Below are 26241 nucleotides of genomic sequence, written 5' to 3'. Positions count from 1 at the left end.
TACCCCAAAACCTAAAATGCAATAAAAAATAAAAATACAAAAAAGAAAAAGGAAAACACTTAAAATCTATTTTAGTAATTTTGAAATATACAGTGCATTATTATTTATTATAATCACCATTCTGTGCAAAAGATCATGAAAGCCTATTCCTCTTGTCTGACTGAAGTGTTGTGTTCTTTGACCAACATGTCCCCTTTCCTCCATTCATCCTCCTCCCCCATCCCCTGGTAACCACCATTCTACTGTATAGTTCTATGAGTTTGACTATTTAAAACTCCACATGTAAGTGGTGGACATCATGCGGTATTCATTCTTTCTGTGTCTGGTGTATTTCACTTAGCATGATGTTCCCCAGGTTCATCTGTGTTGTCATAAATGACAGAATTTCCTTTTTTTTTTCCCCCCTTTTTTTTTTTTTTTTGAGACGGAGTTTCGCTCTTGTTACCCAGGCTGGAGTGCAATGGCGCGATCTCGGCTCACCGCAACCTCCGCCTCCTGGGTTCAGGCAATTCTCCTGCCTCAGCCTCCTGAGTAGCTGGGATTACAGGCACACGCTGCCATGCCCGGCTAATTTTCTGTATTTTTAGTAGAGTCGGGGTTTCACCATGTTGACGAGGTTGGTCTCGATCTCTCGACCTTGTGATCCACCCACCTCGGCCTCCCAAAGTGCTGGGATTACAGGCGTGAGCCACCGTGCCCGGTCTGAATTTCCTCCTTTTAAAAGGCTGCATAGCATTCAATTATGTGACCATACCACATTTTTTTTTAATCCATTCATTGATAATGGATGGGTAGATTGCTTCCATATTTTGGCTATTGTGAATAATGCTGTAAATAAATATGGGAGTGTAGATATTTCTTTATTATACTGAGTTCCTTTCTTTTGGATTATATACCCGAAGTGATATTGCTTGGTTTTCTAAGGAACCTAGGGATTAACTTTTATTGTTCTCATTTTGCAGATTAGCAACCTGAGGCTCTGAGAGAGACTCCTTTCAATTAGGGCTTGACTCCAACCTGGTTAATAAGTAATAATAATAATAAAAAGGTAACATTTACTAAGCTCCTACTATGTGCCGAACGCTGTTCTGTTTTAATGCATTATTGCCTTTAATTCTCAATTACAATGCTTTGGAATGTGGTTACCATTTCCCCTCCCAACCCCCTTTTTGCAGATGATAAAAAGATGCATGCCGGGCGCGGTGGCTCAAGCCTGTAATCCCAGCACTTTGGGAGGCCGAGGCGGGTGGATCATGAGGTCAAGAGATCGAGACCATCCTGGTCAACATGGTGAAACCCCGTCTCTACTAAAAATACAAAAAATTAGCTGGGCATGGTGGCGTGTGCCTGTAATCCCAGCTACTCAGGAGGCTGAGGCAGGAAAATTGCCTGAACCCAGGAAGCGGAGGTTGCGGTGAGCCGAGATCTCGCCATTGCACACCAGCCTGGGTAACAAGAGCGAAACTCTGCCTCAAAAAAAAAAAAAAAAGATGCATGGAGAGATGAGGACACCTGCATAAGGCTAACAGGTGCCAGTGGTAGGTGTTAAACCCAGAGAGTCAGGCTCCGTAGAACGTACACTTTAATCTCTACATAAGCAACATGATTTAGTATAGCTTGGAAACTCGAGACTCCATTTTGAGCCCTAAATCTGCCTCTCATCTTTTTGCTACTTAAGGTGTGGTCCATGGACCAGTAGCCTTAGCCTCACTTGGGAGCTGTTAGAAATACAGGATCTGAGCTCTACCCCAGACTGACTGGATCAGAATCTTCATCTTAGATCTCCAGACGATCCACTTGTTCACTGAAGGTAAGCACTGTCTCTCTCACCAGCTTTGCTCAAATCACAGGATCTCTCTCAGCCTCAGTTTCTCCAACTGCATAATGAGGACAGCATCTGCATCAGCCCCTTCTCAGGGCTGCTATGGAGATCAAAAGGCAGGAGGTAGGTGGAAAGGTGTTGTAAATTGCATAGTGTTCTACAAAGGTCAAAACTAAACAACGAACCAGAGCATTAAAGCTTTAGAGACAACTCGACAAATAGATAATGCCTTTTATCCCCAAGGGTTGGCTGGGCGGGAACTCACAGTGCTGTGTGTTATGCAAAATAACCAGACAGGAGAAATGCCTTTTACAAGCAGTTCCTGGAAATTTCAAGCTTTATCAAGGAATTTGGTTTCTTCAGTTCACTGCCTAGTGAAAATAGCTGCTCCTTAATAAGACCCAGATGTTGACACAGCCACTCATCTTCCCCATTGCACGGATGCGTTTCATACTGAATTTCACCTAAGGAATTTTAGACTTTAAAGATAATAATCAAAACCACTGCTAGCTTCCCTTTGGGATTCTTGCTGATTTGGGAGATCAAAGATGTCCCAACAATACAACGAATGTAGACAAGAAAGTGACGTTTCTTGCCTACTAACAAAGAGATGAATGCAGTATACTAATGACCATTTTAGCACTTTTGTCCTCAGGTAGATCTGCTTAAAGCAGGTTCTCTTCTCACATATTTTTATAATTTCCCCCAACCGCCCTTCTTTGCCTCATGCTGTCGGCAAATATGGCTGGTGCGCTAACAACATTAGCTTCCGTTTCAAATACAATTAAATGGATGCCCTTGCTGGCTAATTCTTGGCATACCTAAAAAATACTTTCTCCACATCTAGGAAAAGTATGAGATGTTTAAATTCCAAACAATGAGTGATTCCCAAGGGCATCTCACATGGAGTTTCACGGGATGGGAATCTGGCTCAAAGGAAGGGCGCCCTCCATAGTGGCCCCTCACTTTTTCCGGAGGCGGCCTGATTTGACTTTCTGTGAGTGGCTGAGAAATAACATAACTCTTGACTTTGGAGAGTGCTCTGGACTCTTGTAGACCCACATAGACAGACCAGGCTGTTTTCATTACACACTTGCTGGAATGCATGGGATCTGCTATAAGTCACCAGGGATTTCACAAACCCCAAAGCAAGAATGGCAGAAATTTGGCTTTTAGAGACCCTGCCACTCTTCAGTTTGCTGTGTGATTTCCTCCCCCTCTTTAATGAAACTATTGAGGGAGATGGTCTCAAAATTGTTTTCAAGGGCCAGACAAGGAGGAAGTTTGTTCACTGAGGCTTTCCTTGCCCAGGCAAGGATATCTTGTGAGCATGGCCATTAGCCCCAAGACTATAATAGAGGCATATAATAGGTTGGTGCAAATGTAACTCCAGTTTTGCCATTAAGAGTAATAAATGGGAAGCTTCTGATTTGGACCTGGGTTGGACCCCACCTTTGCCATTTACTAGCAATGAGACTTGGGCAATTACTCAAACTCTTCCGAGGCTCTGTCTTCTGGCTGTCAAAAAGGCAAGCAACATCTCAGAGGGTCCTTGTGGAGATTACATGAGCTCCTGGCTCATGCTACTAATAATCTGTGGATTTCTCTAGAAAGATACTGTTTTCTTTCATATGGGAAGCCTACATTGTTTGACTTTACTTTGAGTTATATTGTTTTGAAATTATTTAAGAAGGACAATAAAGATTTGGTCTATTTAAAGAGCAGATTAGATAATGCCGCAAACCCAGGTCAACATCAGAGGCTGCTCTCGGTGGGAGCTTCAGGCCCACCCAGGCCGTCTCAACACATGTGTATGGAGTTCTTGCTCCAGTGCAGGCACTGGGTGTGCTAGCAGCTTCCATTACAAGAGTGGATGAGACAGACCTGGTCCCTACGGTTAAGAGGCTGAAAGTTATTGGGGAAAATAAGTAAACAAAACAGGGAGATAAATGCCGCAATGAGGAAAAGATAAGCTGCTAAGCACACTAGTGGAGAGCTGCAAGGTGGGGGAAGATGTGATCTAAAAGACAAATGAGCCAGATAAGGGAATGCCTGTGCAAAAACCTGGAGAGACTGTAAGTAGGACTTCTTAGAGAAGTAGCAGCCCCTTGCTCTGATAAACTCAACAAAATGAAAGGCTTTTGATGATGAAAGTGCAGGAAGCTCCATGTCAAATTCTGACATACTGAGTGAAGGCAGCAGAATCATAGAAAATAGAATTGTATAGCTGGAAGGGCCTATTGCAATTCTCTCAAATAGCTAGGCCGTTCAAGTCCTGTGTCTTCTCCACAGGCATTCTCGGACCTTCGTAGGGTCTCCTTGTTATTCGCCAGCCTTGCCTTGCTCTCTTGAATCTCCATGCCTTTGTTCTCTCCATGCCTGGGATCTCTCCTTGCCAAATCTGGCTTATTCTTACATGTCTTTTGAGACTCAGTTTAAATGCCCTTTGATTTTTTCATTCATGAATTATTCCTTCATGACTCACTGTGTCAGTTAGTTATTGCCACAATCATGCTGCATAACAAATAAACATACAAACTCACAGGCATACCATAGTTAGCACTTTGTAGCTCGAACAGCTGGGTATTGGCCAAGGGCTGCTGATGGAGCCTGGGCTCAGTGGGAAGAGCCTGTTCTGCTCCATGTGTCTCTGACCTTTCTCCTTGGACCAACAGCCTAACTTTGCTGAGATGCTCTTCTTGCAATGATGGCAGAGCTGCTAGAAGGAAAACAGAAAAGCACACACGGCCCGAAAAGCCCAGGCTTGGAACTAGCACTCCAACACTTTTCTTGTATTCCACTGGCCAAAGGAAGTTGCATGGCCCAACCCAAGTTTGAGGAGCAGAAAAATGTACGCTGCCCCTTACGTGGAAAGAAGTGCAGAGTCACATGGCAAAGGGCGTGACTACATGGGGAGGAGACAAACGGGGAGCAAGAATGCAATCTACCACATTAACCTTTGTATTTCTAGTACTTGACCTGTGATAGGAATGCAGTCTGTGCTTCTGACTTGCAATGAGAAAACTAAGCCAAGAGTGGTAAAGTGACTTGCCCAAGAAACCTGACAGCTAGACAGTTCAATAGAAAGTGTGTCATTGGAAGCATTTAGTAAGAAGAGTAAAGTTGGAGAGGGCTTTCCCAGTGATTTAGACTAATTCCCCTTTTTTACAGATGCTCAAGAACCTGAGCGAGATTGAGTTACTCAATTAAGATCATATAGTTCATCCATGACCCAGCTTGCCATGCAGTGAAAATGCCCTGTGCTCTTCTGAACCCCTCTGGTATGGCATCTGTGAAGTTGGAAGCTGGAGCTAGTTAAGAGCCTATCAATATGATGGGATGGGGATTTTCTCCCTCTTCACTGCGCTTCATTTTTCTTTTTCTTTTTTTAGTTTTTTGTTTTTTTGGCCACTGCTCCTTCAGAAACAGCAATATGAAAAGGGATTCTTTGGTAATGGAACTCAATCCCAAACAATCAAGGAAGAGGAATCCCATCTTGGCAGTGTAAAAAATCTGCTTTTCTGAAAAATGCTTCACTTACAAGATTGAAAGAACTATTTCCTCTAGACAGACCCCAAAACATAATCCCATTTCTATAAGCCTATTGATGGAGGGTAGATCTGGCAGAGTTTATTATTAAGTTCGCTCACTGTTAGCCAGCCAAGCACACTCAGAGAATTCAGAATAATGCACAAAAGAATCCTTTTGTAAAACATTGAGTACCATCTTTCAGCACTCACAGAATCCGCGTGGTATTGAGGGGTTCGGATGTGACTCTGCCTCTCTTTTCAGCTCATCCTCCAACTTGGGTATAGATCATGGGTATAGATCTCTTTCTTTCACCTGCCCCAGTGGTGAATTAGATGATGAAAATATTTTTTTCTTTGACACACTCTTCTCTTTAACCTTCTCTCCTCTTTTCCCTGACTTTAGATTTTCATAGAGCATTAACAAGGCATTTCTATCACTTATACTGATGTTAGGCTAAAAGAGTTCCTGGCTGTTTTTCTGCTTTACCAAAAGTCATCTTTCTGTTTTGCTTGTATTTAAAAGCATAACTGGGCTTTAATATCATGAGCATAAGTCTGTGGGTAAGGTCAGAGTGATGGTGACAATGGTGTTAATGATGGTAGTGTAGGTAATGGTGGTGGTGGTGACACTGGTGGTGGTGATGGCAGTGGCAGTGGTAGAGGTGGTTGTGTGAGTGGTAATGATGGCAGTGATGGAGGTGGTGGTAGTGATAGTGGTGGCAATGGTGATGGTGGAGGTGGTGGTGTTGATAGTAGTGGTCATGATTCTGGTTATAGTGGTGGTGTTGGTGATGGTGATGGTGGTGGTGATGATTATTGTGGTGGTGGTGATGGCAGTGGTGGTGTGGTGATGGTTGTGGTGGTTGTGATGGTTGTGGTGGTTGTGATGGTGGCAATGGTGGTGAGGTGGTGGTAGTGATGATGGTGGTCCTGATGGTGGTAATGGTGGTAGTGGTGATGATGACAGTGATGGTGGTGGTGACAATGACTGTGGTGTTGGTGATGTTGGTGGTGGTTGTGATGGTGGCAGTGGTGGTGAGGTGGTGGTGGTGGTGGTAGAGGTGAAGAATTTAGTGGAGGAGGTGGTGGTGATTTTGGTAATGAGTGAGGTTGGGTGGTAGTGGGTTGGTACATTTGCATCATTGATTAGTAATAAACTTAGCAGGGCAATAAACTTCAATCTTACCTACTTTCGCAATGTAGTTCATGGTTTTGCTTTCACACTGTGTCACTTAAAAACCAATACTCTCAACAACAAAGTAATTCGTTGTTACTAGCTATACTTTTAACTACAGTCAATTCTGTTCATAAATGTAATTGAAAAAATATCAGAAAATAGTCACTTTGGGATGATATACTTGGGGATTAGCTTCTGTGTTTTACATATCTTAGTTTCTGTTTCTTCATGTTAAATCTGACCTCAACTCCCTCAGTGTGAATGCACAGAACAAACCAGATAATGCATGTGAAAGCCCACAGGAATAATAGCATCTACTATTTGTTCAGCACTACTCAGTGAGAATGTTAAGAAGTTCACACACATTACTGATAATTTGGAAAACAATTCTGCAGGCATTGTTTTGTATTATTTATGTATATTACCTCAATTCAAAAAGGATTTACAAGCTTAGCAGTATATTTAAAATACATAAAAAGGTATTATGGAAAAATGAAACGAAACAAGAATGTAGATTAATGTGGAGCCAGAAAAAAGACTGAAAAGTCCAGGCTGATGACATCCTATTTCCAGGTCCCCAAATTGGGCCCTAAATTTCTAGCAGCCATTTTGAAAAGTGAAACTGTCTGTTACACAAGTCATCTCCCTTAAGAAAAAAGCCTGCTTGTGGTTTGGTAGGTCAATGTCCATACTACCCAAAGTGAACTATGGATTCAATGCAATCTGTATCAAAATGCTAATAGTATTCTTCATAGAAATTTTTTAAAAAAGCACTAAAATTGGTAGAAATCACAAAAGACTGTCAATTATCAAAGCAATCTTGAACAAAAATGGACAAAGCTGGAAGTGTCATACTACCAAACTTCAAAATATACTACAAAATTATAGTAACCAAAACAGCATGGTACTGGTATAAAAACAGACACATAGACCAATAAAACAAAACAGAGAGCTCAGAAATAAACCTACACACTTACAGTCAACTGATTTTTGGCAGAGATTTCAAGAACACACGGTGAAAGGACAATTTTTTTTCTGTAAATGATGTTGAGAAAACCAGATATCCACATGCAGCAGAATGAAATTTTCCTGATTTTTGACAGAGATTTGAAGAACACATGGTGAAAGGACAATTTTTTTTCTGTAAATGATGTTGAGAAAACCAGATATCCACATGAAGAAGAATGAAATTTTCCTGATTTTTTACAGAGATTTCAATAACACATGGTGAAAGGAGAATTTTTTTTCTGTAAATGATGTTGAGAAAACCAGATATCCACATGCAGAAGAATGAAATTTTCTTTTCTAATGTAATTTGTTTTTAGAGGCAAGGGTTCACTCTCTTGCTCAGGCTGGAGGGTAGTGGTATGATCACAGCTCACTGCAACCTTGAAATATTGGGCTCAAGCAAAACTTTCACCTGAGCTTCTGGAGTAGCTGGAACTACAGGTGTACACCAGCACACTTGGCTAATTAAAGAAAAACATTTTTTTTTTTTCTTTTTTTTTTTTTTTGTAGAGATGAGGTTTCTCTATGTTGCCTAGTCTGGTATCAAACTTGTGGCCTCTTCATTACAGGTGTGAGCCACTGTGCACAGCCCCAGAAGAATGAAATTACTTTTATCTTGCATCATATACCAAAATCACCTCAAAGTGCATTAAAAACTTAAATGTAAGCCTCAAAACTATGAAACTACTAGAAGAAATATAGGGAAAAATCTCCATGACATTGATCTGAGCAATGATTCTTTCAATATAATCTTAAAAGCAAAGGCAACAAAAGCAAAAGTAGATGTCACACAAAAAAGCTTCTGCACAGCAAAGGTAACAAGCAACAGAGTGAAGAGACAAACTACAGAATGGAAGAAAATATTTTCAAACTATATATTCAACATATCAATATATAAGAACTAAAACAATTCAATAGCAAGAAAATATATTACCCTATTAAAGAATGGACAAAAGACTTGAATAAACATTTCCCAGAGAGACAAGCTATAAATGGGAGAAAATATTTTTATACTATACCAACCAACAGTAAATATCAATGTGTAAGGAACTAAAATAACTCAATAGTAAGAAAATACATTACACCATGGAAAAATGGACAAAATATTTGAATAATCATTTCTCCAAACGAGATATACAAATGGCCAACAGGTATAGCTATGCGCTACAGAACAGTGTTCCAGTCAGTGTCAGTACTGCATATATGATCGTGGTTCCATAAGGTTATAGCAGAGCTGAAAAATTCCTATTGCCTAGTGTATAGCATAAAGATAAAAGCATATAGATATAAAGAAAATATTTTTATACAGCTGGACAATGCGTGCTTTAAAGTTAAGTGTTATTACAAAAGAGTCAAAAAGTTAAAAAACTTAAAAAGATTATAAAATAAAACTGTTATAGTAAACTGAGGTTAATTTATTACTGAAGGAAGAAAATGTTTTTAAATAAACTTAGTGTAGCCTAAGTGTACAGTGCTTTTAAATGTACAGTAGTGTTCAGCAATGTCCTAGGCTTTCACTTTCACCCAACACTCACTCACTGACTCACCCAGAACAACTTCTGCAAGCTCCATCCATGGTAAGTGCCCTCTACAGGGGTATCATTTTTAAATCCTTTATACTGCATTTTACTATATTTTTTCTATGTTTAGATGTACAAATACTTACTACAATGGCCCACAGTGTTCAGTACAGTAACATGCTGCACAGGTTTGTAGCCTCAGAGCAATAGGCTCTATCATATAGCCTAGGTAATGATTCTTGAATAGACATTTCCCAAAAGAAAACATGCAAGACTACTAGGTGTGTAGTGAGCTATACCATCTGGGTTTGCATAAGTACACTCTGTGATGCTCACATAGGGATGAAATTGCCTAAGGATGCATTTCTCAGAATGTATCCCTGCTGCTAAGCAATACATGGCTGTATATGAAAAAATGGTCAACATCACAAATCATCAGGGAAATACAAATGAAAACTACAATGAAGTCTCACCCGACAACTGTTAGAATAGATATAATAAAAAATGCTATGTGTTGGTGAAGGTGTGGAGAAAGGGAATCCTTATACACTGTTGGTGGGAATGTAAATTAGTGCAGCCATTATGGAAAACAGCATGGATGTTCTTCAAAAAATGAAAAATAGGACTTCCATATGATACGGCGATCCCACTGAATTTGGGCATACATCGAAAAGAAATAAAATTAGTATGCAGAAGTGATATCTGTACTTCTATGCTTATTACAGCAATATTCACAATAGCCAATACATGGAACCATGGAGGGATGTCAGGGTCAAAACGACCTGTATGTCCATCAGTGGGTGAATGGATAAATAAAATGTGTTACATGTACACAATAGAATACTATTCAGCCACACAAAAGAACAAAATTCCGTCATTTGGGACAACATGGATGAAACTGGAGAATATTATGTTAAGTGTAATAAGCCAGGCATAGAAAGACAACTACGACATGACTGTATGTGGAATCTAAAAATGCTGATCTCATAGAAGGACAAGGGTTTGGGTGGTGAGTGGGACCCTCTTCCTAACCATACAAGCTTCTGGTATGGGAAGCTTCCCCATCCATATGGGTCGGGAGATATTGGCCAAGGGATATATTTATAGGGAGACATTTATCGCTAGGAAGAAAGAAGATTGAGAATAGACAATATATAGAGACAGAAAGTTGATCAGTGATTGCCTGGGGCTCGGGGAGGGAGGGAGAGTTTAGGTGAGGCAGGGAGAGAAATTGGGAGTGACTGCTAATGGTTATGGAGTGTCTTTCTTGGGTGATGAAAATGCTCTAAAATTGATGGTTGCACAACTCTGAGAATATCTTAAAACCATTGGATTGTACACTTTTAATGGGTGAATTGTGTAGTATGTGAATTATATCTTAATAAAGCTGTCTTTTAAAATTTAAATTCCTGTTGGTTACCTAAAGGCCACTTTCCTAGTGGCGGGGGAGCCAATCCAAAGCCCCTCTGCCTTCAGCACGTGTGCTGGTCTCACTACCTCATGCTTCTGTTCCTCCACTTTGGAAGTGCAGCAGATTCTATAAACAAAGGCAAAAATGGGGCAGGTTTTGACTGTCTTTTAAACAGTGGTTGCTAGCTAGCTGACTTATCTTTTGCAAGCATTCCAAAATCTGTAAGAGGTTGGGGTGCTTAGGATTTGTTCTCAAGCTTGACTAAGAGACATGCAGGCAGCATCCCTGCTGCTGTCCAATTTGTGGCTTAACAGTCTTTCCCTCCTCATACAGTGACCCCTTCCCAAGGGCTCAATGCTGGAGAAGGGTCATGGCAGGGGGAGAGTGCAGAGGGTGGGAGAGGGGCAGGAAATGGGAACCAAAGAGAGGGACTTCACTCTCTCTCCATTCCCAGAAATTTAGATGCTTAGATGCCTTTCACACTTACCTCTGGAAAGCCTGACACTCACTTAGGAGAGAAGACTGGCACCTGATTGCTACATCTTGATGAGATGTGAAGGCACAGGTTGAATGGTACCTTAGCAGATTAGAAGGTGAACCGCGGAGGTGGGAGGCTCCAGTGTTCTGGCTTGGTGTCTCCTTGATTAGAATTCTTTCTCTGAGACATGATATATAATCTATAATGATTCTTGAATAGACAGTTCCCAAAAGAAGACATGGAAGGCTACCAGGTGTGTAGTAGGCTATACTATCTAGGTTTGCATAAGTACACTGTGTGATATTCACATGGTGATAAAATTGCCTAAGAATGCATTTCTCAGAATGCATCCCTGATTCATCCTGAGATGGAGGGAAAATGCTCATGTTTTATGTGCTGATTTGATTGTATCCGTCTTCTCTGATGCCCTTGTTTGGGATGTGTGGTTGAGAGGGGAGGGGCCTGTGCAGTGGTGTTTGCCAGGGAGTTACTGTGCGTCAGGCACTTCTGTACATCACCTTCTTTGCTTCTCATTCCAGGTACTATGATTATGCCCAAGTGTGCCTAAGGAAAAGTGAGATATGGGGAGGCTAATGTCATGTGGTGTAAATGTGGTGAGACCAAGATTTGAACCCAAGACTGTCTTGATTCTGGAACTCACAGGGTGACCCACTGGTCTCCATGGGCTCGTCCCAAAACAGAAGCAGCAGGTTGGTGCAGTACAGGAGTCAGCACCTTCTGTTTGATGGTGGCTTTGCCATAGACAGATGTAGGATCCTTGACAAGGGTGTTACCACTCCAGGACTCAGACTTTTCAACTGTAAGTTGATTGTTGGCCTAGATATTCTCTAAGGCACCATCTAGACAAGAACATTGGTATTGTTGGTATTCTAGGATGATGTCTACAAACAAGAGCTGGAAGAAATTATGATCTTTTTTTTTAATGGACTTTGCTCTTTAGAAGGAGCCACTGACTTTAAGAGTAGAACCCTAATCTCATTTAGAAGGCTAATTTTCAGCAAGGAGTTGTACAGGTTTTGGAGTCTTTGGAACAGGGTTCAAATCCTGGCTCCACCATATGTTTTCTGCAAGTCACTCAGTCTTTCTGATCTTTAGCTTCCTAGTGGGTAGGATGAAGACAATAAAGCCTTCCCTACTGAGGATTCATGAATATCTCAGCTATATTCATTGTATTGTGGCCTCCTTGAAGGTGGCACCATGCCTTATGTATTTCTGGCAGGCGTGGGCTTGAGTTGAGTTGATTTTAAGAGGGAGTAAAAGGCGAGTCTGGTTCTCTATAGACAAACAGGGTGTGACTCTCCTTTGTTCAAGGTGGCAGGGGACAGGGATGCATTTCCCAGCCCCAGTATCTCCCATCGGTGAGGGTTTTGCCCTGTCTTGAGATCTCCCATGCAGTTCCAGGGAACCGTCACTTTCCCCTACCTCAGCTGGATAAAACTCAAGCAAAGATGTATGGGCCTACGGTGTCTCTGGCTTTGGTCATGGAAGAAGGGTTTGCAATGGGCTAGTTTTTCTTCTTTGGCCTCTTGGCTTCCACCCATCCCCCTTCCACACAGGCATGCACACACCGGCTTACCTAGGTGGGTTTTCTTCTCTGGATTTCCCGTATTGAGATGTCATTTTGGGACACAACCAGCTCTGAAGTCAGACACATCATGGTTGGATCCTGGCAATTCCTGACTTTCTCTATGAGCCTTGGTTTCCTCAACCATGAACGGAGATAGTGATAGCATCTGCTTTCCCGGGCTATTATGAAGATTAATTGAAGTTGAACACAAGGCAAGGACTCCATAAATGATACCAATTTTACTTTTGTTTTGGCTCCACTCTGCCCACTCTCAGGACCATGGCCACTAAACACACAGAGTGACAGGAAGAGAAGGAATCAGAACCCTACGCTTCCTTTGGCTGTGCCAGCTATTCTGACCCATGCTGCTGAATTTGAAGTTAAGCTGAGAAGTTTGTGCTCTGTAAACCAATCTGTGACTTTAAGTAGAACCATGGGTGTTTCAGAACAGAAATGGACTTAGAGGTCGTAGATTCTGATCTCCTCCATTTGGAGTTGGGGGAAAATGAGTGAGAGAATATCCCTGCTTCCCTGCCAAAACCAGTGGTTTAAATAAGGTAGAAGTTTATCTTTTCACATAAACATTGGTAGCTTAGGAATGAAATGATGCATTGATGATCAGCAATTAACGAAGGCTCTATTCAGTTTGTTGCCCTGTCCTCCTTAATCCAAGGGTTCTACTTTGTGGTTCAGGGTGGCTGCTCTAGCTCCAGCCATCAGAACTTCAATCCAGCTCACAGAAAGGAGAAAAAGAAAAGAAAATGGAACAAGCATTCCATTTAAGAATACATCGTGAAAGTCACACAAGCCATATTGTAAGGGCATAAGGATTTACACACCTGAGGATGACACAAGCCATATCCTTTTACATCCCTTGGTTAGAACTCTGTCATATACATCCGTAGGTAATAGAGAGGGAACTCAGGGAATGTAGTATTTATTCTGGTGACTATATGCTCAATAGATTTGGGGGTTCTATTATGGAGGAACGAAGGGAAAATGTACCTAAGGAGACCGTCAAAAAGCTCTGCCACACAGGTGACACACCTGCTTCACCCCTTCAAGCTGTGCTTTTTTCATAGCACTCACAAGGGTTTTTTTTTTTTAAATTAAAAAAATGGTTTTTTTTTCTTTGAGATGAAGTCCTGCTGGATATCACCCAAGCTGGCCTTCAACTCCTGAGCTAAAGCAATCTTCCTACCTCAACCTCCTGAGTACTGAGACTACAGGTGTGCCACTGTGCCCTGCTACTTTTATTCATTATTTTTTACTTTTTATTTTTTTTTGAGACAGGATTTCACTATGTTGCCCAGGCTGGTCTTGAACTCCTGGCCTCAAGCAATCCTCCTCCTCAGCCTCCCAAGTAGCTGCGACTACAGGTGCATGCCACTGAGTCCAACTGCATCACAAGTCTAGATTAAATTTCCCTTAAGTTCTTAATAAAATTTATTAAAAGATTTGATCTTAAAGATGGCAGCTGGTGAATTCCAGACCCGGACGAATTGGCTGGAGCAAAGGCACAGAGCGCATGGGAATGGAGTGGGGAGAGCAACCAGGCCACACCGATGCCTCTGTCAGCCTGGGCCCTTATGTTAAGGAAGGCTGTGTTGACCGTTGGAGGGCAGGGAAGCCATACTGTTCACCACGGAGGCAACAAGGAGAAATGAGATTGCGCTGTGCCAAGAGAAAAGAACAAGAGCTTCTGGGAAAACTCAGACACTTATAAAAATTCCACCTAACTTGGGATGTAAAGTGATGTGCTGCTAAGATGGGTGAGTAGCTCAAACTCTAGCAGGCAGCCAAAGCAGTACTAGTACCCTGAAAGTGCCCCAGAACTCTGGGCAAAACCATTGGAAGAGGGCCTAAACCCGGAATTAATAAAGGGGAGGGATGTGGAGCCTTCAGTATGTTTCAGGCTCTGAGACTTGGTAAGAACACATGAGTGAGGTGTGTGTGTGTGAGAGATAGAGAAAAGGAGAAAAAGAGAAGAGAAAGAAAAAAAGCTAAGAGAGAGGAGAGACAGGGAGAGAGAGACAGTGGCAGGGGTGGAAGGAAGGGGGAAGAGGGGAGACATAGTAAGGAAAGATAGAAGAGGAGAAAAAAAGAAAAGAGAAGAAATCGGAGAGACGTATGGTATCATCTGACTGCTTTCGGTTGCAAGTGACAGTAACCAGCTCAAACTGATCTAAGAAAAAAAAAATTAACAAAAAGAAAAGCAGCAGCAAAAAGGCTGCCAGCAACTCCAGACTTGTTCCTGTTTTCTCAGGGTCCCTGAAGAACAGGTGCTTCTCATTTTTCTTTTTTTCTAATAGTTACAACAAAAGTTTTGTACTAGAATTTCATTGATACAGATTGGCTGACTTCGAGTCTCCTGACTAGGATGCGGGAATGTCAGGACCAACCAAACCAGATGGATTAAGAAAGGAGGACACTGGATTCTCAAGGAAAATCAGTGTGCTGTTACTAAAAGAAGGTGGGGTAGATACTGGGCCGGTGAAAACAACAGCTCTCTACTATACATAGGGAGAAAATCAGAGAGAAAGGGGGGGGGAGAGAGAGAGAGAGAGAGAGAGAGAGAGAGAGAGAGAGGAGGAGGAGGAGAGACACACGAGGAGAGAGATTAGAGATGAAGATGGGAAAGTGAGTATAAAAGGAAAGAATGAAAGATGAAAGAAAAAAGCATTTGAAAGAAAGTAGAAGAGAGAGACAGGTAGAAAGGCAGAAAAAGAAAGGAAGAAAGGAAGGGGGAAGGGAAGAAAGGAAGGAAAGAAGAAAAGGAAAACGGGGAGAAGAAGAAAAAGGGAAAAAGAAGGAAGTAGAGAATGGAGAAGGAATGGAACGAAGACAGGAAAGGGAGGGAGGGAGAGGCGTGTTTACCTGTATGCAGACGTGAGAAACCCAGTTGAGTAATGCAAGGTGTGGCAAGCCTCTGCTACAACTTTATATCGTGACCCGGGATCTCCAAAGAGACCAGATCCAGGAAGAGATGAGGTCTTTCTGAAGTTCCTACTCCCTTCCCTCTCTCCTGAGCATGGTCTCAGCCTGCATCATCCTTGTCTCACCTGTCTCCACCCCAGTGGTGTCCTGCAGCCTCTGGAGTCCCTTGGGAAATTGTAGAATTGTCTCCCCACTGTCATTGCCACGCTTTGGTCCAGGAACCCAAAAGCTTCAGTCTGCCATGTGTTTTCAGTGTGTGGTTGCCTGAAAACACATCTGTCAACCTTAGCATTGGAGAACAAAAGCTTGGGTTTAACATGAAAGGACAGCAGAGAAGCAGCCTTGACCTAACTGCCATGTGGTATTCCTAAGCTTGCAGAGCCTCAGCCTGGAAGATGTGCACGATACTTGAAAGAAGCCTTTTATCCAGGCAAGAGGGGATAAACACATCTGTATGGCATTGATTTCCCCCTCCCCCTTTCTTTCTGGGATTTGGAGCGGGGCTAGGGGGAGGAACAATGAAAACATTTGAAACATCTGACACTGAGTTGGGGTTGTGGATAGGCAGGATTTAGGGGGAAATGAAAGGTGAAATGCCAAATTTAGTTTGGCTCTTCTTTCTTTCTGGCGCCATTTTTTTCTCTTACATTCGACCCGTATTTTCCTTTTAGCACCAGTGGGGGTGGTGGATCATGTAACATTCCTATTTAGCACACACATAGCTTGCCTTGTCTTGAAAGGGAAACATACACTGACAATGGAAACCTCACAACCTCCTGAGGGGGAGACAACCTTAGGATTCTGGCTTCCAGGATATTTATTTTGGTTACTGTTTAGTGTACTGAACACCAACCGGGATCCCTTGACGCACATCTGAAATGGGATTGGAATCTGAAGGCATAATTCCTCTGTTGGAAATACAAGGTTGTAGGTATACAAGAGCACAAAATTACATTTAAGAAGAAATAAGCCATTTATACAAGAGGGAACAAGTATACTCATGTGTCAGGAAGAAAGGGTTTGATAGGTTACATTCTGGAATGGATTGGGACGTTCTTCCTGAAGGTCACCACACAGCCCACTAGGACAGTCGGGCTCTGCTATGGTCTACCAGATATCCCAGGGAAAGGCTCAGGGTAGCAGGGCTGTTACTAATTGCAGATGAAAGCCAAGTAAGAGAAATCATAAAATTCATCACCCAAGACTCGTGATAACTGATACCGTTGATTTGGCTACCTGTTGTGGCAGACCTTGGTTCAAACTCCAGGTGTTTTATCTAGAGCAAGATGGTCTTTGGAAATTCAACCAACCTTTCTCAATTTCAAATTTTTAGTTTTCAAAAATGAGGATGTGGTGAGATTTAAATGAAAATATGAAAATGTATAGGTAAAAGGCTTGATATGGTAGACACTTAGCAAATTCTAAGTAACCTATACTATTTCCTGCCCATGTGTTCCCAACTAGTGTGTCAGCTTCCAAGTGTATATATACTAATTTTTTTGATTTCTATAATAGTTTAGTGCTTCATAAACTTACATGGAATTTTTTTTAACCAAGTATACATTGGTTTATTATAAACTGTTTTCCCTACTAAGATCGATTTTAGGGTATCTTTTTAAGGAACTCTCCCTTGAACCCTAATCTGTTTTTAAGAAACCATTTCATTAAGCCGGGCGCGGTGGCTCAAGCCTGTAATCCCAGCACTTTGGGAGGCTGAGGCGGGTGGATCACGAGGTCAAGAGATCGAGACCATCTTGGCCAACACGGTGAAACCCCGTCTCTACTAAAAATACAAAAAATTAGCTGGGCATGGTGGTGCATGCCTGTAATCCCAGCTACTCAGGAGGCTGAGGCAGGAGAATTGCCTGAACCCAGGAGGCGGAGGTTGCGGTGAGCCGAGATCGCGCCATTGTACTCCAGCCTGGGTAACAAGAGCGAAACTCCGTCTCAAAAAAAAAAAAAAAAAAAGAAACCATTTCATTAAGATGTAAATCACATACCATAAAGTCCAGCCTTTGAAAGTATACATTTCGGTGGTTTTCAGAATATTCATAGAGGTGTGCATTCTTCATCTCTATCTAAATCCAGATCATTTCCATTAACCCAAATAGAAAGAAACCCTATACCCATTAGCACTCACTCTCCATTCTTCCTCCCTCCCCTTGTAGGTGAGGCAACCACTGTTACACCATGTCTACAGCTATATAATGACCTATGGGTCTGAAATGGTGTCGACTCCCTCCAAAATGCATATGAGTTAAGATGACCCAGGAGAGGAAAATCAGGAAACCATTTAAGGAAAAAGAGCTGAAATGGACACTGGGTGTTCAGAAAGACAGATACTTGACTTCTCCACATAGTGATTCTCCCACTAACATCTTGGAGGTTTATGTTACCCAGCAGATAGTCACTAATGATACTGGGTATGGAGCAGCTGAAGTGGGGTAGATCAAATTGAGATGTAAAATACACACTGAGTTTTGAAGAGTTATTATGAAAAAAGGGATGTAAAATACCTCATAAATAATTTTCTTATAGTAATTACATTTTGAAATAATATTTTCAATGTACTGTAATGAGTTAAATAAAATATTAAATGAAATTCACCTATCTTTTTATTTTTTTTTTAATGTGGCTACTAGAAGATTTAAAGTTACATTTGTGGCACATTATATTTCTGTTGGGTAGTGATGCTCTAGATGCTTCTAGATGTGTTTTCAGCTGCCTAGTCTCTTGAGATCGGGGCTGTACATATTTGTTATTGTTTCTTTCGTAGAGGGCCTTGTACATGCTATGCACTTAATACATATTGTTGAATGAATATTGTCTGCCTTTAACGGTTCCTCATTTCAAACAGGATGAATGCAAACTTCCTTCACAATCTGGCTCCAATATTATATTTCAAACTTCTGTCCCAAAGGAGATTGGACCATATCTCCTGGGCTATGTTTTGCTCAAACAGGCCTCTACAGTCTGCCTTCCCAGTCCAGCCTGCAGAGACGAGGGAGCCCAGGGTGCAGGAGGGAGAGGGAGGTGAAAGTGTATGTGGATGAGACCTGCTGTTGTATGAAGATTTGTTGATCTCTTGATGTTTAAGGCCATAGCTTAGAGAACCTTGATTCTTTAAAGGGCTCTAGATTTTTCAGAAATGACTGAGGCATTTCCCTTACTAAACCCAGTCATTTGTCTACATGCAACTTGGACTTTCCTGAAACTTCCGAAGATTCACAGAGTCCAGAAATGTCCTTGTCCTTCCTTTGGCTTAAATTAATTCATCTATATTTTGATCACTTTCAGGAAGATGAGTTATAAGAACCCAATCAGGTTGGGTGTGGTGGCCCATGCCTGTAATCCCAGCACTTTGGGGAGGCTGAAGCAGGTGGATCATGAGGTCAAGAGATCAAGACCATCCTGGCCAACATAGTGAAACCCCACCCATCTCTACTAAAAATACAAAAATTAGCTGGGTGTGGTGGTACATGCCTGTAGTCCTGGCTACTCAGGAGGCTGAGGCAGGAGAATTGCTTGAACCCGGGAGATGGAGGCTGCAGTGAGCCGAGATTGTGCCACTGCACTCCAGCCTGGTGACAGAGGGAGACTCCATCTCAATAAATAAATAAAGAACAAAAGAAAAACAAAAAAAGAACCCAGTCATTGCAGAACCTGGCACATGGACTGTGTGTGGTAGATGCTGGCCCTACACATGAAAGGTTCCATGGTCCTCAGCCATGACAGAGTAGACCTAGGACTCAGATCCTTCAGCAGTGAGTTCATTGCTGCTTCTTTCTATGCCATGCTGGGCCATGAGAGAGAAATCCTGAAGTGCTGTACACCCTTTGAAAAAAACACAGTGGATGGAAGTGAGACCTATCGTGGGCACAGAGACATGGCATCTGTTGAATCTGCACTTCTTCCACGAAGTTTGAGTTGCTCCCTCAGACTTTCAGAAAATCATTGTTGTGTTAATGTTTATTCTGAGAAGAATACAACACAGCCACCATTTCTCCTAGGTCAGCAAGCACACCTGTGTTCAGACAATTAAGAGTCCTAATGATACACACCTAATGGTTAAAAGTTCAGGGTTGCTGACTTCAGTCATGGCTGGATCCAAGTGCTCACATGATTTTATCAGGAAGTTGATTCTTTCTCTACCTCTGCCTTCCTTGGCACTGAATTCACTTTTAGGATGGTTGGGGGTTTACCCTTGCAGTGGTCACTGGCAACTCTAGGTTTATGTTTTCACAAATGAATGATTCTTTCTTGATCACACCAGCAACACTTCTAGGATTAGCTCTTATTGGACCCATTTACGTCCCATTTCATCAGTTCATTGTTTGTTAAACCATTCAAGCAAAATGCATTGATTGCTATCCATGTTCCAGCAGCCACACACTTTTTATGAGGAGCCTTCAAGTATTTTTTTTTATTTTACTTTTTACTTTTACTTTTTTTTTTTTTTTTTGAGATAAAGTCTCACTCCATCACCCAGGCTGAAGAGTAGTGGCACAATCTCTGCTCACTGCAACCTCCGCCTCCCAAGTTCAAGTGATTCTCCTGCCTCAGCCTCCTGAGCAGCTGGGACTACAGGCACACACAACCACGCCTGGCTAATTTTTTGTATTTTTGGTAGAGACGGGGTTTCACCATATTGGCCAGGCTGGTCTCAAACTCCTGACCTCATGATCCGCCTGCCTCGGCCTCCCAAAGTGTTGGGATTACAGGAGTGAAGGCGTGAGCCAGTGTGCCTGGCCTCAAATATTAAAATAAATGAATACAAGCTGTTTTTTTGTTTTGTTTTGTTTTGTTTTGTTTGGAAGAATGTGTTTTTCAGTCTCGATGCTATATTACATTAAGCACTGTGAAGCCAGGCTGTGGGAACAATCAAGCTGTTTTTGATGAACCTCAAAATTGCAATTGAGGTGATGAATCACAGCCATCTCTTTTTCTCTGGGGAACCCAAATGTCCGAATGCACCCATGTCTGAGGTCATCCTTCCTTTGAAATACCTGTGATGATGACTCCAGCTCCTGAGGCTTTCCCTCCCCAGGTGAGTGCGGGCATCCTTGTGGGAATCCTGGCCCATTCCACACACCCACCCTAGTTGCTGTCTACCTTTAGGACTGCCGCCGTCTTCTTCCCATGAGCTGCTTCTTGCCACTGGTTGGCTTTCAGCTGATGCAGGAAAGCTCTTTTTGAAGATGCTGTCATTCCTTCCTGTATAAAAGCATGGATCCAGGACCTTCCCTGTTTCCTATAGTAATGGCAAAGATTGGGCTGTGTCTTTCGACAGGGTTCTACTGGATGTTTTGGGAGAGAACTACAAGGATGAGAGAAACCTACACTTAACTACCAGACAGAATTGGACTCAGAGGTTCCTTTCCTGGGGCTCTCTGAAGGCTCTCTCTTACTCTTGTCCGTCTCATCTGCTGCCATCAGAAGCATCCTCTAGTGTGCCTGCATCTCTAGGTCCGGGCTCCAGACAGCGCAGGGCTGACATATGAAGGAGTAAGTCATGCCCCACTCATCCCTGCCTGAGGCTCTAATTTCCCATCTCAGCAACTGCTTCTTCTCAGCATAAACATATGAATATTCATTCCCTTCTGGGGAGACCTACTTCGTGTCGCTACACACAACTTTTCCCTTTAGCCTTCAGCAGACCGAGGTCACTAATACATAAGTCACAAGGTCACTCATACATAATGCATAAGTCCCTATAGAGATCCATTTCCCAAAATGCCTGTTTTCCATCTTGAACAACAGCACAGTGGTATAACAGCAACAGGTCTGTGCTGAGCTGCACCAGACACAGTCCTGCTTATTTTCCCTGTCTCGCCCTCTGTGAGGAGGACAGGTAGGGGCCTTTAACCATTGCTTTCAAGCACCTGTGTATTTGATTTCTGATCCTCCTGCAAACTGTCCTTTGAAGGGGAATATACCCAACTCTGAAAGAACAGAAAAATGTCTAGCTCCTGTGGTAGACAAAATCCTCACAGAAAAGAAACTTTTTTTACCCCCAAAGGCAATAGTATTCACTGAGACATAGCTTAGGAGGCTCTGAGCATAACCAAACAGGTACTGAACTTGTTGATCTAAATTAGACATATTTAATCTATCAGGTTCCTGACTTTCTCCAGATGTTCTTGCTTTACTTTTGCATATTGTACTAGTCAGTGTTCTCCAGAGAAACAGAACCAATAGATTTACTTATTGATTGATTTTATTAATAATGGGAATTGGTTCATATGATTATGAAGACTGAGAAGTTCTACCCTCTGATAATCACAAGCTGGAGAACCGGGAAAACTATTGGGTAATTCAATCTGAGTTTGAAGGCCTGAGAACTTGGAGGGTAGGAGGGTGTGTGGATATAAGTCCTGGGCTCTGAAAGCCAAAGCGTTCTGATGTGAGAAAGCAGGAGAAGATAGATGTCCCTGTTGAAGGAGAGAGAGAATTGGCTCATCCCCCTGCCTTTTGTCCTGTTCAGGCCTTCTACACGTTGGATGATGCCTGGCCACACTGGGGAGGGGAGCTCTGCTTTACCCAGTCTGCCAATTCAAATATGAACCTCTTCCAGAAACACCCTCACAGGCATGCCCAGAAATAACACTTAGCCAATAACGTTAAAATTTAGTGTTAAACGATAATGTTTAAATAATGTTTATAGGTGCACCTCATGGCCCAGTCAGGTTGATGCATAAAGTTAACCTTTACACATAGCTAAAAAAAAAAAAAAATCATTGATATGATTTTCTCAAAGAAAGGAAGGAAGGGAGGAAGAAGAAAGAGAGAGAAAGAGGAAGGAAGGAAGGAAGGAAGAGAAAAGAAGAAAGAAAGAAAACCTAAAAAATGGATTGGCTTATTCCGATGGTGAGATCAGGTTTTGGTCAGGTACCTAGCCTGACATACTCAGAGTCTCCGATGCACAGTCCTACCTTAACTCTCATATTTTTATCCTCTACTGTTAGCCAATGTGTCGTTGTCTTCAGCTAGAACCAGTCCTTCGCTCTCCCTTGTGCTCTCTGTGCCAATTCAGCCTCCACACTTTTATTTATGTTGTGTTGCCACTGATTCCCTCTCCAATTCTGTCCAAATCCCATCTATCCTTCAAGGGCCTGAAGTCAACCTTGTCTAAGACATCCTCCCTGACTAGCCCACTGGATTTCCATCAGGCTTCATTTCTCTCAACAACTTGGACTTATTTAAGTTGCAGTCGGAAAAATGAGGTGAAAAGTCCGCTATCTAACTTCATTATTTTAAAAGAGGGAACCGCTCTGACTAAAAACACCTCGATGTGTCCATTGAGGGTACAGGAAAACTCAAAAGGCATGGGTTTTGGTGGGCTCAGAGGAACAAAGGGAGGTGGCTCAGTTGCTCAGCCTGAGGGAGAAAAAGAATCATTGCTTTTCTGCTTCTGGTGGGGGAGTGGTGGGAGGAAGAGAAAAGAGTTGTGGGGAGGAGAAGGAAGACCAGTGAGATCAGCTGAGGTGGGGCTTCTGAGAGCTGAAGAGCCCCCATGGCGAAGGGCCTTTAAAAGAGGGAGTATCTGCTGCTCACTGTGAAGTTGTTGGAGCTTTGTTGACGTCATTCCTTTTCTCTGCTTCCTCCATACCTCGGGGAAAGTCCGACACTCTCACAAGAGCTTTGAGCTGGCAGGTTTTGTTGTAGGCAAAGAATGAGCTGGGTTTTATAGCTGGGTCGACAGAGTATGAATCTGAAGCATGGGTAAAGAAAAGCAAGAAGCTGGACATAGTGGACCGTACCCATACTTTGGAGAAATATTTGGGAAGAATCTCTGCGGAGTTCTAGTTGATCGTAACCATATCTCAGGAACTCACAGTGGGGCTTCCCTGATGACAGTCCCCAGCCAGGTGTACAGGTTCGTTTCTCCCGAGGTCCCAGTCCTCCAGAAAACGACTCGTTTTCTCCCCTTCATTCTTCCTCACTTTCTATGGTGTCTCCTCCCCCGTCCTTTCTGCTCGTGTTTTATCCTGTCTTATTTAGAGCAAGTTGACTTCTCCCATCCTTTTATCTGTCTTCTCTGTCAGCACACTAAAGACCTGGTAAGGAACCAAATGATCAAGAGATACTTCCTTTTGTAATGATGGGAACTAGAGTACAGAGGAGGTAGACTGCAAATCTTTATAGCTTAATATATTTTTGTACCCATCTCACACTCATCTGTACAAACCCATGTATACATATCGGTCTTATTAGAACCTCCAGTTTTTAAGTTCTATGACAGTAGGGACCATGGCTTTTCCGTAAGTACCCTTTCTGCCCACTCACAATCATCCAGCACCGAGCCAGCCATGTAGCCCTTAATCAATGAATTATAGAGGACCTTCAGTGAGTTACATGACATCTTGGGAGGAGGGAGGAGATAGGATGGAGAAGGGGATGGGATTAAAATATATAGAGCCTCTATTGCATGCCAGGCAGAGTACAAGGCACTTCGCTTGTAACATCTACGGTGTACTTAATGCCCACTATGCATCCAGCATGCCATACAAGTTCTTATTTAATTCTCACTGCTGATCCATGTTACTCAATTCCAGAAGTTGTGCAATGTGGCACCCATGTTCATAACCATCATGTAACACAGATATCATGAGCACTATTGCATAGGTGTGGAGTCTGAGGTTCCGAGAAGCATTAACTCCATCAAGTTTCCATAGCTAGATTTGCAGGAACAGAATATTTGCCCTGGTCTTTTTGACTCCATGGCCGTGGTCTTTTTCTCTCACTTCACCACAAAACAAATCTATTTCAACTATTTGATGATAAGATATGTAGGAGCCAGGAATGAGGAAGCCTGTGCTCATACCCAATATGGTATGGAGTAAGAAAAGAATGGGTGGGCGCAGGATGACAGCTCCACTCCAGCTGTGCTTCTCAAGGAAGATACTTTGACATATTTTGTCTGGACAAATTTTTTTTTTATCATGTGGGAATATTCTGTGCATGACAGTATATTTTGTATCCTTAGTCTTTGCCCACTAAATGCCAGAAGTCTTCTTTCTCTTTTTGACACCCCCAAAGTAAATACTTACAGATGTTTCCAAATTTCCCTAGAAGAGTAATATCACTATAGATCAAGTCGCCTCCTTAAGTGATTTCCTAGGCCCCCTTTAGGTTTAGTAGTCAGTAATTCTGTGTAGAAATGAATGAATGAATGAATGGTCAGGACTAATTGCAAGCACAGACTCCTTTTGTAAAGGCAGGTTTAGATAGGATATTCCTATGGCCTTGGATTACTTAGATCACTGGGGACTCAGGACAATGGCCAAATGGAAGTGTGATGACCCAGATGTAAAGACAAACATCATCTACTCTGCCGTTTACCTCTAACTAGACCCCTTCCTGGTGCTTTCAAGGCTGTGAAATGAAGATTCTGCCTGCTCAATGACAGCCCCAAGTGGGAACAGAGGAGGGAGGGAGGGAGGGAGGAGCAGCAGCTTCACTGTAGTAAAGTGGAATACCATTGCCCTCCACGCTAATGCAAACCAGCTGCTGGCCGGCCCCAGCTTGCGATAGAACAGGCGGAATTCTTGGACACTGAGTTATTCTTAGAAGCATGTGCACAGTCCCCTGGCAGGGCTCACTGTGAACTGGCCGTTGCCAGCCCCCTGTCAGGATGCTGTGCCAGCAGACTCAAGAGTGATTGTTCTCGCTTATGAAAAATAACTTTGGGATTTTAATTTCAAATTACCCACAGAGATGGGGCTGGATATGGAGAACATGGTGCTAAGGGCAGAGAGCAGAGTGAGACAAAGGACAGGGAGGAGGACAGAGAACATCACCCATTCATTCAGCAAATACATATTGAGTGTCTGCTGTGTACAGATACTGGGGTTTTCGCCACATCCAGACTTCCATCTGAACTGGGTGGACACAGGTGTACAGTTGTCTAGAACCTGAGAGTGAATACTCCCCCATGCTTTTAGCTTCTGTCGATTGAATGCTTTTGGTGTGTCAGGCTCTTTACATCAAGGATCTCACTTAGACTTCATAGTAGCACTGTGAAGTGTGCAGCATTGCTCCTGTTTTACAGGAAACTGAGTGTTGGAGAAAGAATCTGCCAAAGGCTCCACAGCTGTCAAATGGCAGAGTCGGTATGTGAACTTCTACCAGCAGGCTTCTGCCTTCATGCCTATGTTGAGCACCAACTGTATGCCAAAGCCAAGCTAGACATTGAGATTGTGAAGCCAAATAAAGGGGCTGAATCCCAGCCCTCAAATCTCTCTGTTGCACTGCCTGAGGGAGCGACAGGCATATGACAAGGAATTTTAATAACAGGGTTTGTAAAGCAGGAGATCAGAACTATGGATAAGCCCCGCTGGAATGTGGCAGGACCAGCAATCAAAGAGGAGAGAATAGTTGGGTCTTACTTAGGGAAGGATGGAAAAAGGATACTTCAAGCCGAGGAGCAGCATGTGCGATGGCCTGTGGGTGGGTAGGTCCAGTGAGCTCAGTGGGGCTCAGTGCGGGATTCACTGAGGAAACAGGAGACGAGAGGACTGGAAAGGTTAGCAGCCCTGAGCACGAAGAGCCTCATGGGTCAGACCTAAGAGCTGGAACTTTGTCCTGGAGGAACTGAACACTCCTGCTTCCATTCATTTAGTCACTCCCTCATTCAGTGTATATTTATTGAGCACTCACATTATGCTAGGCATTCTACATTTAAAGAATTTTAAACAAGAAACAGGTGCATAGCTTTTACTTTAGAAAAATAGTTCCTATGTGGAAAGCCATTAAGGGGTCTCCATGGTG

At 42.7% G+C, this 26241-nt stretch overlaps 1 long non-coding RNA gene across 1 annotated transcript in view; it reads left to right on the top strand.

Moving 5' to 3' along the window:
• LOC141585076 (uncharacterized) overlaps positions 1-26241 on the top strand; it is a 75760-nt gene that overhangs the window by 31805 nt on the left and 17714 nt on the right. The window contains exon 4 of the long non-coding RNA XR_012518348.1: positions 1679-1810. This is a non-coding gene — a long non-coding RNA (uncharacterized LOC141585076). The remainder of the gene's footprint in view (positions 1-1678; positions 1811-26241) is intronic.

The sequence above is a fragment of the Saimiri boliviensis genome, chromosome 7 (assembly GCF_048565385.1).
Source record: "Saimiri boliviensis isolate mSaiBol1 chromosome 7, mSaiBol1.pri, whole genome shotgun sequence".
Lineage (NCBI taxonomy): Eukaryota > Metazoa > Chordata > Mammalia > Primates > Cebidae > Saimiri > Saimiri boliviensis.
This window is presented reverse-complemented; position numbering and strand designations above follow the sequence as displayed.